This window comes from Galeopterus variegatus, unplaced genomic scaffold (assembly GCF_000696425.1).
Source record: "Galeopterus variegatus unplaced genomic scaffold, G_variegatus-3.0.2 Scaffold7044, whole genome shotgun sequence".
In the NCBI taxonomy this organism is placed as follows: domain Eukaryota; kingdom Metazoa; phylum Chordata; class Mammalia; order Dermoptera; family Cynocephalidae; genus Galeopterus; species Galeopterus variegatus.
The window spans coordinates 67,197-82,227 of NW_007733155.1; the positions used below are offsets into that span (position 1 = coordinate 67,197).

The 15,031-nt window shown below is 40.7% G+C and overlaps 1 protein-coding gene across 1 annotated transcript in view; it reads right to left on the minus strand.

The window, feature by feature from the left end:
• The window catches only part of LOC103607015 (rho guanine nucleotide exchange factor 7-like), an 80,759-nt gene that overhangs the window by 64,563 nt on the left and 1,165 nt on the right, over positions 1 to 15,031 (minus strand). The gene's annotated exons all lie outside the window — the stretch shown is intronic.

Below are 15,031 nucleotides of genomic sequence, written 5' to 3' on the forward strand. Positions count from 1 at the left end.
TTCAAGTTTAACATCAAAAACATTTAATTTATTCTGGGTAAGCAATAAGAGAGACAGGATTAAACTCCATTTAAGATTTTTTTTTAAGTATTTACATATAGCAAGCCTAAGGCCCAATCCTACATCAGCAGATGAAACCAGACAAGACATTCAATTTTTAAATGTTTCCCCACATTTTTCCATTCTGGATATACACAATGATAGCAAAACCTATTTTCCATCCACTAAACACCAGGTGTTAATTCTGAATTGTTGGGGATCTGCCAGTATAAACTGCACATAAATTAATATTTTTATGGCTTTACAAATAGATCCTTTTAGAATAGTGTTCAGTTTCAACATGTATGCTATTTTATGACACTTTCCCTAAACTGAAAAAAGCAAGGAAGCACATGAGAAGAAATTCCCCCCTTTGTCCCATTCCCTCACTAAACTTAACAGTAGCCATTTACTGATTTACTGAGCCCCTGTTATGTGCCTGGCACCATGCTTGGAGATTATATATATACTGTACATTGATTATAATATTACTATATGATGATTATATATACTATTATATATATAGTAAGAATGTTTGTGTTCACCCCAAAATTCATACATTGAAACCTAATCACCAATGTGATGGTATTTGGAGGTGGGGCCATTGGGAGGTGATTAGGTCATGAGGGCAGAGCCTTATAAATGAGGCCTTTTATAAATAATGCCCTTATAAAAGAGACTCCAGAGAGTTGCTTTGCCTCTTCCACCATGTGAGGACACAGTAAGCAGGATCTCATCACACACTGAATCTGCTAATGCCTTAATCTTGGACTTCCCAGCCTCTAGAACCATGAGAAATAAATTTCTGTTGTTTATAAGGCACCCAGTTTGTGGTATTTTGTTACAGCAGCCCAAATATACTCAGGCATAAATTTTTTTCATTGCATTTGATTCTCCAGGAAGCCTGTGATGTGTGAAAATTCTTTCTCCCATTTCCTAGATGAGTAAACTAAGACTGAGAGTGCTTGAGTCATACAGCAAGAAAGTGATGGAAGAAATAAAAATACACAAGCAAGTGTTCTCAGGGGTGTTATAGCTCTGCATGCACACTTAAGGTTTCCATGAGACAGAAAAAAACAAAAAAGCAATCCGTGGTTTTATACACAAAAGAAGTCCCTTGCTGCTTTCAATACAAGTAGCATCTGCGCCATCTGTGGAGAGTTCGTTACAACCTCTAAAATGACTAATTCAACTAATTATGGCAAAGAGAAAATCTCCCATGTGACAAGACTGTCTTCACAGGGGCTTTGCCTAATTCCCATTTCAAGGGGCAGCTCTGACCAGCAGGCACTTGGCCACATTTGCCAGAAGCAGGGAAGGGCTATACAGTCCATATCTGTGAGGTGCTTGTCAGGAGGGGGTCCAGTCCATGGTTACAGGACCAAGCTAAGCCATCTGGGCCACGTGCAATAACATTCCTTGGCATCATGCTGTAACCAGTCACAGCAGGCAAGCCACATCCTGGTTAATAGAAGAGGCCATACTCTATTCCAGTTCCGAACTGGTAATGCCTTTAATGTCATGTGGCTTCAGTAACACCCAATCAACTTCCATTTAAAGTTAATTTAGGGTTTGGAGTGATCACAATAGACTCCATCACTGGACTAGCAGAATCTAATCAACTGAAAAGCAAGTGATTAAGTGGGACCACAAGGACATATAGCTTATGTTTCAAGCCCATTTTCTTAAAAAAAGATTCCAAATATTTAGGATCATTCCAGCTCTTCCCTGTTCTTATCGCTCTTATTGAACAAAATCTTAAATTAACTTAGCTTATCTTGAATCACATTCTCACAGCCTAATTCTCACAGCTGAGCACACATTCCCTAATTCTCACAGCTGAGCACACCGCTTCTGTTAACCCCTGAACTTTGGAGGAAATGTCATTACATAGTGCAGTGGAGCAAGCAAATCTGAAGCTGCTTAGTCATATTTCACTGGGTAGTACCACTCTTGGCTCTGCGACACGATCTCGGATGCTTCCACATAATTCCTACTAAAAGCAGTCACAAAGTCAGCAGCAAATAATGCCCTTAGCTCAGAAATTGGAAGCATTGCCCACTTGTATTCCACTTACTGGAATACAGTGGATGGTATTTGTGCCCTGCCTGGTTTTAAATAATAACTGCTCCTATTTGATATGGAGCAAACTTAAGAGAGCAATCCCTGCTCTCTGCTCCACTCTTATTTCCTCCATTTCTCTCCATTTCAACAATATAGGGAACAAGATCTGATTTATGCCTGTAGCTGCAATAAGTCAGAAGACCTTGACTCTAATCCCAGCTTTGTCACTGCTGAGCAATTGTGAGGACCTTAGAAAAGCAACACTTCTCTGTGACTCTGTTTCCCATCTGGAAAGTGAGAAGTGTCTTAGACCAAAGAAGCTCAATGAGAAGCCTGCTGGTCCATCATCGGAATAAGGGCTCTCAAAGGCAACATGTCGGCTGGGTCCCTAAGGTCCAGAATCTGGTCTTCAATTCATGAGGCTCTTGAGAATGGACTCACACTAGCCAAGCTCACAGACGGCCAATGCATAAACCAAAATGCCAATTTCTTAATTTTTCTTTAAAAAAATGAAGCACTAAGAGAACTGGATACGCCCATTTTATAGCCAGAGCACTCTCTCCCAATAGAGAAATCTACATGGTAAGCCAAGTTATAATTACAAATGTGTTGGGTAACACAGAATCAGAGCAAAAGGAGTCTGGGGCATCACTGCCTAACACAATTATTACCTGTTTATAAGTTGATTTACCAAAATGACATCTTTAAATGTCCTATGTATAAATTCTGGCTCTATCTTACTACCATTACATAGTGGCATTTAGACTGTGATTGTAGACAGATTTAACCATCCATGTTCTTTTGCTTCTGTGGATTTCTATAGAGTCACCTTACATAACTAATATGGGCTCCTAGATAACTTGAACCTCATAGAATCCAGAGTCAGGAAATTCAGTTCCATAGAGCTCCTATGATAGGAGCCAAGATCTGAGGTTTAATCCCTCCTTGTTCACTCCTAATTTCAAAGTCACCAAATCTACTTCCTGATGGCCACCTCAGGATCACCGTATCACACCTTATGACCACCATTCTTCCCTGTTAGCACACCTTTAGGAAAACCCACTTTCTCTACAACAGAGATTTATCTTTATTTGAGTATGAAGTGTTCAGCAAAGAGAGGAATGAATGAGAAATAATATAGGAATCTTGGTGGGGACAGTCGCAGGATTAAAAAGAGAGAGCAAAAGAGAACAACTGCTTTTGGATAATCTCCCTCAAAAGAAAGCAGGCATGAAGGAAAGAAAAAGATAAAATCTCTTTTATCAGAAGTGCTTGTCAAGCCAAGGACAGGAAATGAGAGGTCTGGAACCAGCTGCCTCATTGCCAGACTGCCATTGTGCCTTGTCCCTACACTTCCTTCCATGCTCCTGTCACCAGAGTCTTTGCAGGAGCCATACTGGCTGCTAGTATTGAGGGGTGAGGGTGGACATGTGATGCCTTGGCTGCTAGAGCATCTGTGTGCCAGATCTGGGGGTATCCTCCCTAATGCCCCCACCCCTTCAGAGAATGGGACTGACTTCCTAGTGTTCCAAATTGGAATGCGGAAAAGATTTTCCCAGAGACACAGCATCACACCTGCCACTTAGTCTCTGGGAGTTCTATAGTTCAGCCACAGTAAGTATTAAATAAGCTGTTGTGGGCCAGCCAGAAAACATTATCACTGCACAGAACCTTGTTTCTATGGGAAAATGTTACAAATGAACTTTTGGAAAATTGCTTACAAATGAACTTTTGGAGAATAATACATTTTTATATTGCACAGTGCCCAGACCTGTGTTCCCAAATCAATGTCCAACATCCTTTACACTTTTTTCTTGTCCTTTCACATAAAAGATGAATGAGTGCCCTAGACACTCAGAGTACTGTGTATTTTAGAACTCTCCGTGATGAAAGAATTAAGATAAATGTATGAATACTATGAAGATCTCCTCAGGAATTTCAGTAGTCTGAAAGCTCCTTCCCGCCTGTTCAGTGTCCAGGCAGGAAGGGACGAGATGCACCTGGGAAGAGAGAGCTCCCGCAGCCCTGCTTTCCTAGGAGCCTACTATAATTTAGGGTTGGAGCCCTAGAGCCAAGCAGAAGCAACTGCTACACTATGAATTCCATGTCCAGGAGAGATCAATGAGCCCCTGACAAAGATTAGGGAGAGACGAGGCCCATGACAAAAGGAGACACTGCAGGTGGCTTTAAGCAGCAGCTCGTCCGGTAGTATCACCCGTTGCTTTCCATAAAGTCCTCCGCTGACCTGCCTTCACGTTTCTTTCATCTGAACAGCTACAGCCTTACACTCTGTAGAGAGGCTGCACGCTTAAGCCCCCAATGATCTATCAGCGTACTATTCTTTATTTATTCTGTAGTGTTGAGTCCTGGATTTCCAATTAGAGAGTAGGCTCTTTGAAGTCCAAATTTCCCTAAAGCCCTGGCCCAATATTCGACATTCTTAATAAACAATCTTTCCTTGATAAACAATCATTCATTGGTTGATTGATAGGATGCTCTGTCAGAGACTTAAATATAAATTATGCCTAGAATGTAAGCCCCATGATCCCAGTTTATTTATTTTTTTACTTCTGTATCTTCAGTGTCTAGAAGAGTGCCTGCCACCTGCCACATAGTAGGTGTTCAATAGATATTTGATTAGCTAATGAAAGTTTAGATGCTCTCATCACTAGATGATTAAACATAACTGAAGAAAGGGTATTGCTGAAAGTACAATAGACTCAGAAAGAAATATCACTTAGGAAAGAAAAAAAAATAATCAGAACTTTCCAGGAAATATTTATTATCTAAAATAAGATACACCTTTACTCCTCTGCAAAAGTAAGCCTCATGACTGTGAGGTGACCGAAGGTGCTTCAAACTCCACCGTTGTGGATTTTTGAGTTGTGTGCCAAGTATGGGCAACGCCTACAACTGCTGTCCTGTCCTAGGTAATAGAGGTTCCTTTAAATCCCATCACAAAGCACCATGACCCAATATAGAGAAGGGGAGCTGAAAAGAACTGTGTGATTTTCCCGCTTTGCTGGAATTAGCTAGATTTCTTTAAACTGTTTTATTGTAAAACAGCGTAAATGACAAACACTGCAAGAGACACTCACCTGTTCATACCCATGCTCTAAAAGCAGCTCTAAGTTACAGCAAGAACACAGTGGGACATGGCAAAATACTCGCCAGCAGCAAGAAGAGGTAACACACAGTGTGAAAGGTACAAATCACAGTCCCAAAGTCCTTCTAACACCAGCTAATCTGGGCGGGAAGGACATGCCAAAGTTATTATCATTTTCTTTATTTAGTTAGAGATCACCTGCAGTAATTCATTTGGCAAAGACTTTTGGCACTCCTTGCTTCTATCTCTATGTGAGTCACTTTTTCAAAAGTATGTCATTAGAGACACCCATCAATGCCTAACGGACATCAATTAATTAATCAGTTAATTAATTAATTTTACTCCGTCTTATTCCAAACAGGTTTTGCATCTAGGAAACAATCCAAACACTGTGAGGTGGGCATTCAGGAATTCAAATATCAGAGACATCGGGCATGGTGCTTTTGATTAACACCCAGGTCTCTCAAAGCAAAGCAGTTCCATGCAGCAAAAGCCTAATGTAACCCAGCCTCGAACTGCCTACAAGATCGCGTCCACCCTTCTCAGGCTAGCATTCAAATTTTCTTTTCATGGTGGCCTCACCCTAGCAAGCCCATCATTTCTCATCATCCTCTTCCTGTATGCCTCAGAATACTTGGCTTTCTTCACGGTGCCTCTTTCTGATATTATACTTCTTAAGAAAGTTCTCTCAACCATCTGAATCCTAGCTATCCTTCAGGGCCTATCCCAAATCACTCCTCTCCGTGGGATTTCTCCCAAACACTACACAATGGGCTTCCCTATTTCTGAATTATTCTTGCATTTAGGCTCTAGACTATGGAACCACTAACTCAGACACCTAGCCATACACTGTGAAAGTCCACTCTTTCACATGCACATAGGTAGGAGCCCACAATGTCAGGCATGTCACTCACTGTATAGACAATGAACAATTGCTTGCTGAATGTCACTCTTTCCACCTAATTTAAAATTCAAACGGATATTTCTTCCACTACAAATACCTGTCCTTTTGGCATGCTCTTCCTAGAAAGAAGGAGAGAGGAAAAGGTAATTCTTTTCTAGTAGAACTTGATAAATCAGGGTTCATATATTTTCCATCACTTGGTAAAATAAATTCTTGTTTGTGAAAAATATGACAGAGAGAGGTGAAGAATGCTCACAAAGCATTTACCTCACCAAAAGGAAGTGAAGTTACTGCCTGGCATCACTTTGGAGAAAGTCACAGTTAGAAGGTCCTCACGTGCGAAGCTTACATCTTGAAAGCCCAACGAAATCAAGAGACGTTGGGTAACATAAGAAATAAGAAGTGGCCTGGGAACTAGAAAAGCAGAGAAGGGCTTCCATATGACATCATGGGACCTCTAATTCTCTTTTTTTGTCGTTTATTTTTTTTTTTTAATTTTTAAAAAACTTGAAACAGGTACTCTAGCTTGGCATAAAGAAATTGAGTAATGCTCCATTAGGGAAGACTCAGCTCTCTCTCTCTCTCTCTTTTTTTTAATAATGATACTTGATTTTATTAGTTTCCATTATGCAGACCCTTAAATTTCCTTTTTTTTGTTTGTTTTTTTATTGATTATACACATTCATGAGGCAAGAGCTGACTGTCAGCACCTGTGCCCACGTTGTGGTGAGCAAATCAGTGCTTGTCAGAATGCCCACCTCCTCCAGTTTCAGCTCTTTTTTAATCCTTGTTTTCACCCACTAGAATCATTTCTGTGAATAAAAGTCAATTCTTGATAATCTATATGTAGACTGTTAGATATACAAGCTATCTAAAATGAAATTTTAAAAATTCATTTTCATTCAAAAATCCATTTATTAGCCTTTCAACAAATATTTACTGAACACCTGGTATATGCCAGGCACTAAGACATAAATTTGTTTTAAGATGACAAATAAAAAGGATGCTATATAAAACCTGACAAATGAAGATGTCGTCCACAAATACACCAACCCTTAAACTATTGTTTTTATTATGTTGTCTTTCCTTGAAGGTGATTTATTAATCCCAAATCAAGATTTTCTCCAATACACAACACATTCCCAAATACCAACCTGTCTTCCAAGAATACAAATTGGTTATATCACATTGTAAATGCTTATTTACACTATCACAATGTATATTTCCCCAAAGAAGTTGTTAAATTTCTTTTGTTAGTAAAGTACTGCATTATCTTGGTTACATCTCTCAGACATTACTGGTAAATATCCCCATTTTGCTGGAGACCTAGCCATGTAGAACAGACAAATTACAAAACGAAATGTTTCTGGGTGTTCGGGCCTGAGTCACAGGCAAGGCTCTTCATAAAAAAAAAAAAAAAAGAAAAAAGAAAAAAGAAAGTTAAGAGCCTGACACCTTAAAGATGCCTCTTAAAATAATGTCCATGCTTCCATGGAGGAGGAAAACATATTTGTTGTTATTATCTAGGGTGAGAGAAGTCTTTAGTAACGGCTTCACTAGCTGCTTTGCAGATTGCTGCATTTTGTCTCACCTTCATTTAATTCCTTCTTTTCCCTATTGCCCTATTCAATCCCTCAATTGACATGTCTGATCTCTGTAATAATATACAAGTCCCCAAGAAAGTATAAAGCTGAGATTTTACTCTATTTGTCTAAGCAGAACTTAATTAAGAAGGAAAATCTTCCGCCAGAAATCAAATAGAAAAGATATGTGACTATATACTGCTTTGGATGATACACATCTCTGAAGGCATACATCTCTCTGTATGGTAGGGTCTAGTTTGCCAGGGTATGACAAAGGCTAGAGATAATCAAACAGATGTCTGATGTCATAAGTCTTAGTCCAAGATTATAGCAGAGGAAGTGGCAATGTCAATGTTGAAATGGGAGTACAGAGCAGCTTCTGGATTGGGTGGACATACACCCCCTCTAAAAGAGTTGGTAAGCAAGGCCCCTAAGAAACTGGCAAGTGCCTTCACACTTCTTCATTTGCAATTCAAAGGCCAGACCCTGCATTTCCTTTTGGCACTAACCCCAAATGTCATCACCAATCACTCTGCGTATCTTATGTTGTGCTGGCAACGTCGCATCGCCTCTCAGACTAATCCTTGGGGGCTGCCTCAGTGATAACATATGACCAATCAAAATGGGACTGGAATAGAAGCTACATGGCCAAGATTGTGTGATTTTAATAAAGAGGTGTATTGTGCTTTGTTGTCCTCAGGAACAGCCTGGATTACAGTCAACATTAGAACCAAATTAGAGTGCTTTAAATTTAAAATGAGATATTGTACACCTCCAGTCGAGAAGATTCTATTGATCAAATTTTCTAACAAAACATATTCCTTTTGTTATGTACTTGGCACATTCAACACAATTCAGAAATAATGTGTTTCCTTTTTAGATATTACATAGTGTTTTTTTTAATAGAGACTATTGATTTTAATTTTTCTCCCCAACTATGACCAATTCAACAGGTTTATTAATTATTTCCTGAGGGCGAGGGGGAATGCTTTGGTCAATCATCACCAAAAATAAAAGTCCATTCATTGAACTGTTAAATTTAACTAAAACAATAAACATCTTGCTCCAGGATGTACCTTAACATTTCAGCTATTTTAATTATAAAATAAATATGTCTGTTTTAAAAGATACAAAAATTAAACTATTTCATCCAGGTAAACATGAGAAACTGAAAACATTATTTTCTCACATTCTTCCGGTTTGTGAACAGACTAGAAAAGAATGAAAAACTCTCCTGATTTTTCAATTCCCAGAGGAATCTGTTCAAACTGTTTCTATTATTAGAACACAAAATGGTAGCTTATGAAGTTACTATGGTTAACAACTGAATAATTCATAATCTCTGAAGAATTCAGTTGCTTTGTCTTCTCCAGTTCCTCTTTACAACTGGATCCCCAAACATATTTCAAGTTCTGAGTTGTTGCAAAGGAAACCATATACAAATTGTTTTCAGCAGTTAAAAATTGGCCATGCTAAGCATCGAGAACAATGACAAGACAGTAAGCTGAAGAGAGAACAAAAACTATTACAACCAGTTCCTAAAACTCTTAAGATTACACGTATATAGTCTGAAACTGTAGTTAAAAATTACAATCTCTGTTCCATGGATATCACTGGGTACAATATCACTGAGATTTAAACTGTCTTTATGTAGCCTTCCAAATAAAATATATAAACAAATTAAATATGATATATAAATAATTTTAAACAGTTTTCAACACACTCTAATCCAAATTCAAATTATTTTCTATGATGAGAGGCACTGAGAATTTAAAGCTCAGGGAAATAAAAAAGCACTTCAATTAGTTAATAATGTTGAGAATATTAATTTCTACTGTTAAGCAGGAGAACGGAGGCCAAGCCTGTCATGACTATTCATCTAAAATGCCCAGAAATGCTCAACTTTGTTTTGCCTTCTGAAGAGATGTGTTAAGTATTAGAAAATATGTGGGGACGTTACCTTCGACTTTATTTTTTAAAACATTTTCCCCCAAACAAGCGGTCTCTGCCAAATAGAGCATGGAACTGAGACAAGATGGCTGGATTTCTTTCCTGCTTGAAGTTTCATCCCTGTCTAAATTTGCAATGTAGCTAGTGTAAAACCTCAGATCCCTTGGAGAGCCCACAGTTCACCCTTCCCTGCATCCAATTTTTTTCAATGTTAAGATTTCAAGAGGAAATCTTTCTAAAAAGCAATGACTCACTTCTTACATGGAGTTAGCATAACATAAACTGAACTAAGTAAATTTTTTTTGGATAAAGCAATGTTATTTATGAACGCGAGTCTACAGGGATATATTAAAATTACAATTAGGAACTACCCTCTATTGAGAGTTTAATATGTGCCAGGCACTGTGCTAAGTGCATTACTTGCTTGCTCTCATTTAACTGTAGGAGGTAGTATATACGTAATAAGTGGTATTACCTACCACTACCACCTAGGAGGTTAGCACATACCTAATAAGTAGCCAGCCTCAATCAGTCCAAGTCCGAAGCTCAAGTTCGTAGCCACTGTACTACTATAGTGCTTCTCAAGAAAAAAGGTTGCCCCTATGTATGTATTGAAACAACATACTCTACCCCACAAATATGTACAAGTAAATGTTAAAATATTTTGAATTAAAAAATAAAATAAAATAAAATTGCAAGTAACTAAAAATAAAAAAGAGGAAGGAAGGGAAAGAAAGAAAGGAAAAAGTTGCTCTGATCAGGAATCAAACCCACACCAAGGCAGGGTGAGGAACAAATTCTAGCCATTAGACCACACAGCATGTGTTGTGTTACCTGACCCCACACAAAAAGTCCCCAAATGGTTATGTATTGGGGGGTCTTCTTTTTATAGTTTTTCTGTCTCCTTTGCCAATGTACTGCTGTTGATTTCATTTCTTCCATGTTATCCAGAGATATGTACTTTCTGCCATTGCCAGTGTGTCTAATCTATATCAGCCCCTATTTCCCTTTATCACAACTTTCTATTTAGATGCTGTTTTCCAGTTTACAAAGTGCTTCCACATACCTTACCTCCTCTCCTCTAATTTGCTGTTTCTAATCAGTTTTGGGCTGAACAACCAGATTACCTCCAAATCTAACATGCTTAGATAAGTAAAAGCAATTAGGCTCTGAGTGAGGGCGTGAGGCAGTCTCCCAGAAATAAAGTGCATAAGTCTTGGTGCAAAGATGGGACGTCTCTTTTGCATCCCAGATCTTCTCTGACCACTCAGTCATTCATTTAACAAACATTTACTAAGCACCTGCTATGTGCCAAGTTCTACATTGGGTGCTAGGGTTATAAGGATAATCAAACTCTGATTCCTGCCTTTGAGAAGTTCCAAGACTAGCGGATAGAGAGACATGTTCACAGATAACCATAGCAAGAGTGGATGAGCAGTGAAAAGGCAGCTTGGCACAAGCAATTATGGGAAAATGGATGTGAGCTGCCCAATCCAGCAGAGAAGATCATCTAGAAGATCTGAGGCTAAAGAAAGCTGGCATCTCCTCCTTTATGGTTTTCATCTAGATCGTAGATGCTGAAGGTTGCTAGATTGCTGAACTTTGGATAAAGCAGGGAAATGGTTCTTAACTCTGGATTCATATTAGAATCACTTACAAAGGAATCAAAAAGAAAAAATCACAAGGCTTAGCCACTTTGAAAAACTGTTGAGCAGTATCTACTAAAGAACATATACATACCCAATGACCTAGCAGTTCCACTGCTATGTATAAACCCAACAGAAATGTGTGTATATGTTCTCCAGAGGACACTCACAAGGGTATTCACAGCGGCATTGTTCTTAGCAATCGAACACTGGAAACTACATAGATATCCATCAACAAGTATGTAGAAAAAATATGGTACATCCATGCAGTGAAATACTACTTAGCAACGAGAAAGAACGAACCACTAGTACCTGCAACAACATGGGTGACTCGTATAAATAGTATACTGAGTGAAAGAAAGCTAATGCAAACAAGTACATACTGTTATGATTCCACTCACATAAAGTAACAAAGTGAAACAAAAATGAGCCTATTGTCTTAGAAATCAGAGTAGTAGTGCCCCTTGGTGAGGGCTGGTGACTGGGAAGGGGCACTAGGGTGGCTTCTGGGTGTCAGTACTGTCCTGTTTCTTAGTCGGAGTTCTGATTATATGGGTGTGTTCAGTTTGTGAAGATTCACCAAACTATATATGAGTACTTAGAATTTGTGCAACTTCCTGAATGTATGTTATACTTCAGTATAAAGTTGACTTAAAGATAAACATTAAAAAAATAAGGAAATACCAATACATGGGCCGCACTGCAGACCAATTAACCCAGAATCTCTGGGTTATGGAACCCCAACATTTATATATTTTTAAAGCACCCCAGGTGACTCTAATGTACAGCCATGTCTGAAAACCAAGGAGCTAGGTGTTCCTGTATTTACCAATAGCTCTTCAGGGGCAAAGACAATGAGTTTTGGAATAAAGTACATCAGTGATCACATTCTGACTCTGCCTTGCACTGGCAGTGTGAGGTATTTGTCTGGATCATCCCCAAACCTTAGTTTCCACCACTGAATAGTAGGTACAATGCCACCTGCCTCCCCAGATTGTTGTGAGGATTAAGTAAGATAATAAACTTAAAGCACTTAGCATAATGCCTGGAACACAGTAGATGCTTGAGAAATGGGAGATTCTCAACTCCTTTTCCTCCTTCTCATCTAAGTTCCTAAGCACAGAGATGAACAGGTTGCTGTAAACGAACAAAACTCACACTCTCCAATTTCTCCTCCTGAATGAGTTTCTTTGTAAAGACTGAAGTAATATTATACTTGGACTAATGATGTCAAATGAATATCGGAAATGTCTGGTCCTGGCCACTCTATTCAGCACCTGTTACCCCTGAATGTGAATGGAGAGGAGGCAGGTCGTGGGTAAAAACAAACCACAGACCCTCCTTTGGAAAACTTTGCTCCTGCTCTCACCCCTAAGAACAGCGCCAGTCCTGTGCAAGCAATGGCAAGGCCAAAATGTGAGTTGGCAAAAAGAACAGAAAAAAATAGTAGCTCAGAAGAAATACCAATCATAAACTAAGTCAAATGAGCCACTTTTGTATAAAATGTCACATTTTAGTAAAAACAAACAGAACAAAACCCTGGGCTGAGAACAGGAGATACAGGTTAGAGTTTTTTTTTTGTTTTTTTTTTTTCCTTTTTGTCTTTTTTCGTGTCCGGCAACGGATCGCAACCCTCAGTGTCGTGCCCGTACCGGACTGGGACCGGCAACGGGATCGCAACCCTCGGTGTTGCTCCCACACCTCGCTCAGCCAGTGAGCGGCCGGTCTGTATGTGGGATCCGAACCCTCGGTGGGAGCGCCACCGCGCTCTCAAGCGGCGCACTGTAGCAGTGCGCCACCGGGCCGGCCCCAGGTTAGAGTTTTGACTCTACCTCTGGTAAGCTGTTTGACTTTGGTTAACTAAACATTTCTGTTTCTCTGTCAAATGAAAGTAATGCCATCTCTCCTACATCTTTTATAAGGGCACAGTGAGTTTCAGATAAGATAAGCAGAACGCATTCAAAAAAATTAAGCACCAAAGAAATGCAAGATGAGAATACTAGCTGGAAATTTACTTTGTTCAAGACTCCAATCATCCTCCCCCCACCTCACCCCCACCGAGACAGAACACTCTCCTGTTTTAACTGTTCCAAGCACACCCAGAGCCTACACTGGCCTGAAGCTCACTTATGTAAGAAGGGACTGCAGCACTGTCTGGAATGTAGCATAATACTTTGCTTAAGAGAAATCCTTGGAAATGCCTCAGCTGAAGTACAAGGGCAGGCCCAGGCCTTACATTTTGGAGAGAGGCACTCTCAGTCACAGAACACCAGAACTGTGGCTGGAGCAAATGATGTCATCGGAGATCCTCTTACCATGGTCAATGTCAAAATTAAGATAGGAAGTTCAAGAACAAACTATGGATTTTCCAGGCAATTATAAGTTAGAAAAGCAGTTGGAATCTTAGAATCTCGCCTTTAAAATTACTAATATTTCACAGAACATCAATTAAAATTTATTTTATTCTGTAAGGTATTTCGGTTTATGTGAAGCTTTTATTGACAAAAATATACATAGAAAAATATATTCCTTTACTGTATTTTTACTCCCATTACACATTAAGAAAAGGGAGGAAAAATCAACTGAATCACCCCTATATCCAAAAACAATAACAAACAGAATTAAAATATGAGATCTTAGAAGAGACAGAGATAAACTTGAGGGCTCTCCACTCTAGAGCTAAAAAACGAAATAGCTCAAATACCTGTTGGGTTCCTAAATGACTGGAAAATGAAAACTCAAAATTAACTACGGGCACGTTGGAACACCTTGTAGAGCACCGGTGTTTCCCATCCACAAACCATTCCTGCGACAGACCTGTGTACTCAACGCCCAAAACATCCCCAAATGTACGGATGCCGGGGGTTGGGAGGGCATCAAATTAGTATCAAAAATAGTGGTGTTGACTCCTGCTCTGGTTCCAGGGGAAAGGAAGAATCCGATATGATGCAAACCTTGCAGATAGAGCTGGACAACTCACCCCTAAGTTTGGCGCGTCCTCGCTCTGCACCCTCGGCCCCAACCCCCTCTCCCGGCACCCGGGATCTCAGTGCACCGTGAGGCCCTGGCAGAGAACGGACCCCGCGGCTGGGGCTGCGAGCCAAGGCAGTGGGGAGGAAGGGCGGCTCCTCTCCAGCGGGGGTCCTCCGGCACCCACCCCTAGGCCCTTCCGCGCTCCCCTTCCCCTGACCCGTTGCCCCCCAAGCAGGTCACCTGGCTTGGCCGCAGCCCGCCTGTCCTCTGACTGCTCGGTCACTCCAGCCGCGCCGCCGCCGCCGCCACCTTCTGGAAGCGGCTCGCCCTCCCGAGTCACGGGGCCGGCGAGCGGGCGGGCGAGCCTGTGCCAAGGCTGCGGGAACCGCTCAACCCAGCCGGACCTGGGACCCTGCCCTGAGCGCGGCCGCCACCAGGGTGAAACTGGAGAGCTGGGCTCGGCTAAGCCCTGCGGGGAGGGGAGGCTGCAACTTTGCTCCCGGACACGGGCGAGGAGGGGGCGCCCGTCTCCAAACTCCGTGCCGCGCCCGCAACCTCTCCAGTCCTAGGATTTTTTTTTTCTTTTCTTTCCTTTTATTGATTTATTTATTTAATGCTTTTTTTAAAAAAAAAAATCTAAAAGGAAGTCAGATTCTTGCCCCGAAGTTCTTTCGGCGGGCGGAGGACCGCGGGGCCGAACAGGGAGGCGGGGGTGCGGAAGGCGCGCCCCGCTGGCTGCGCTGGCTGCGAGCCGGCCGAGGGCGCG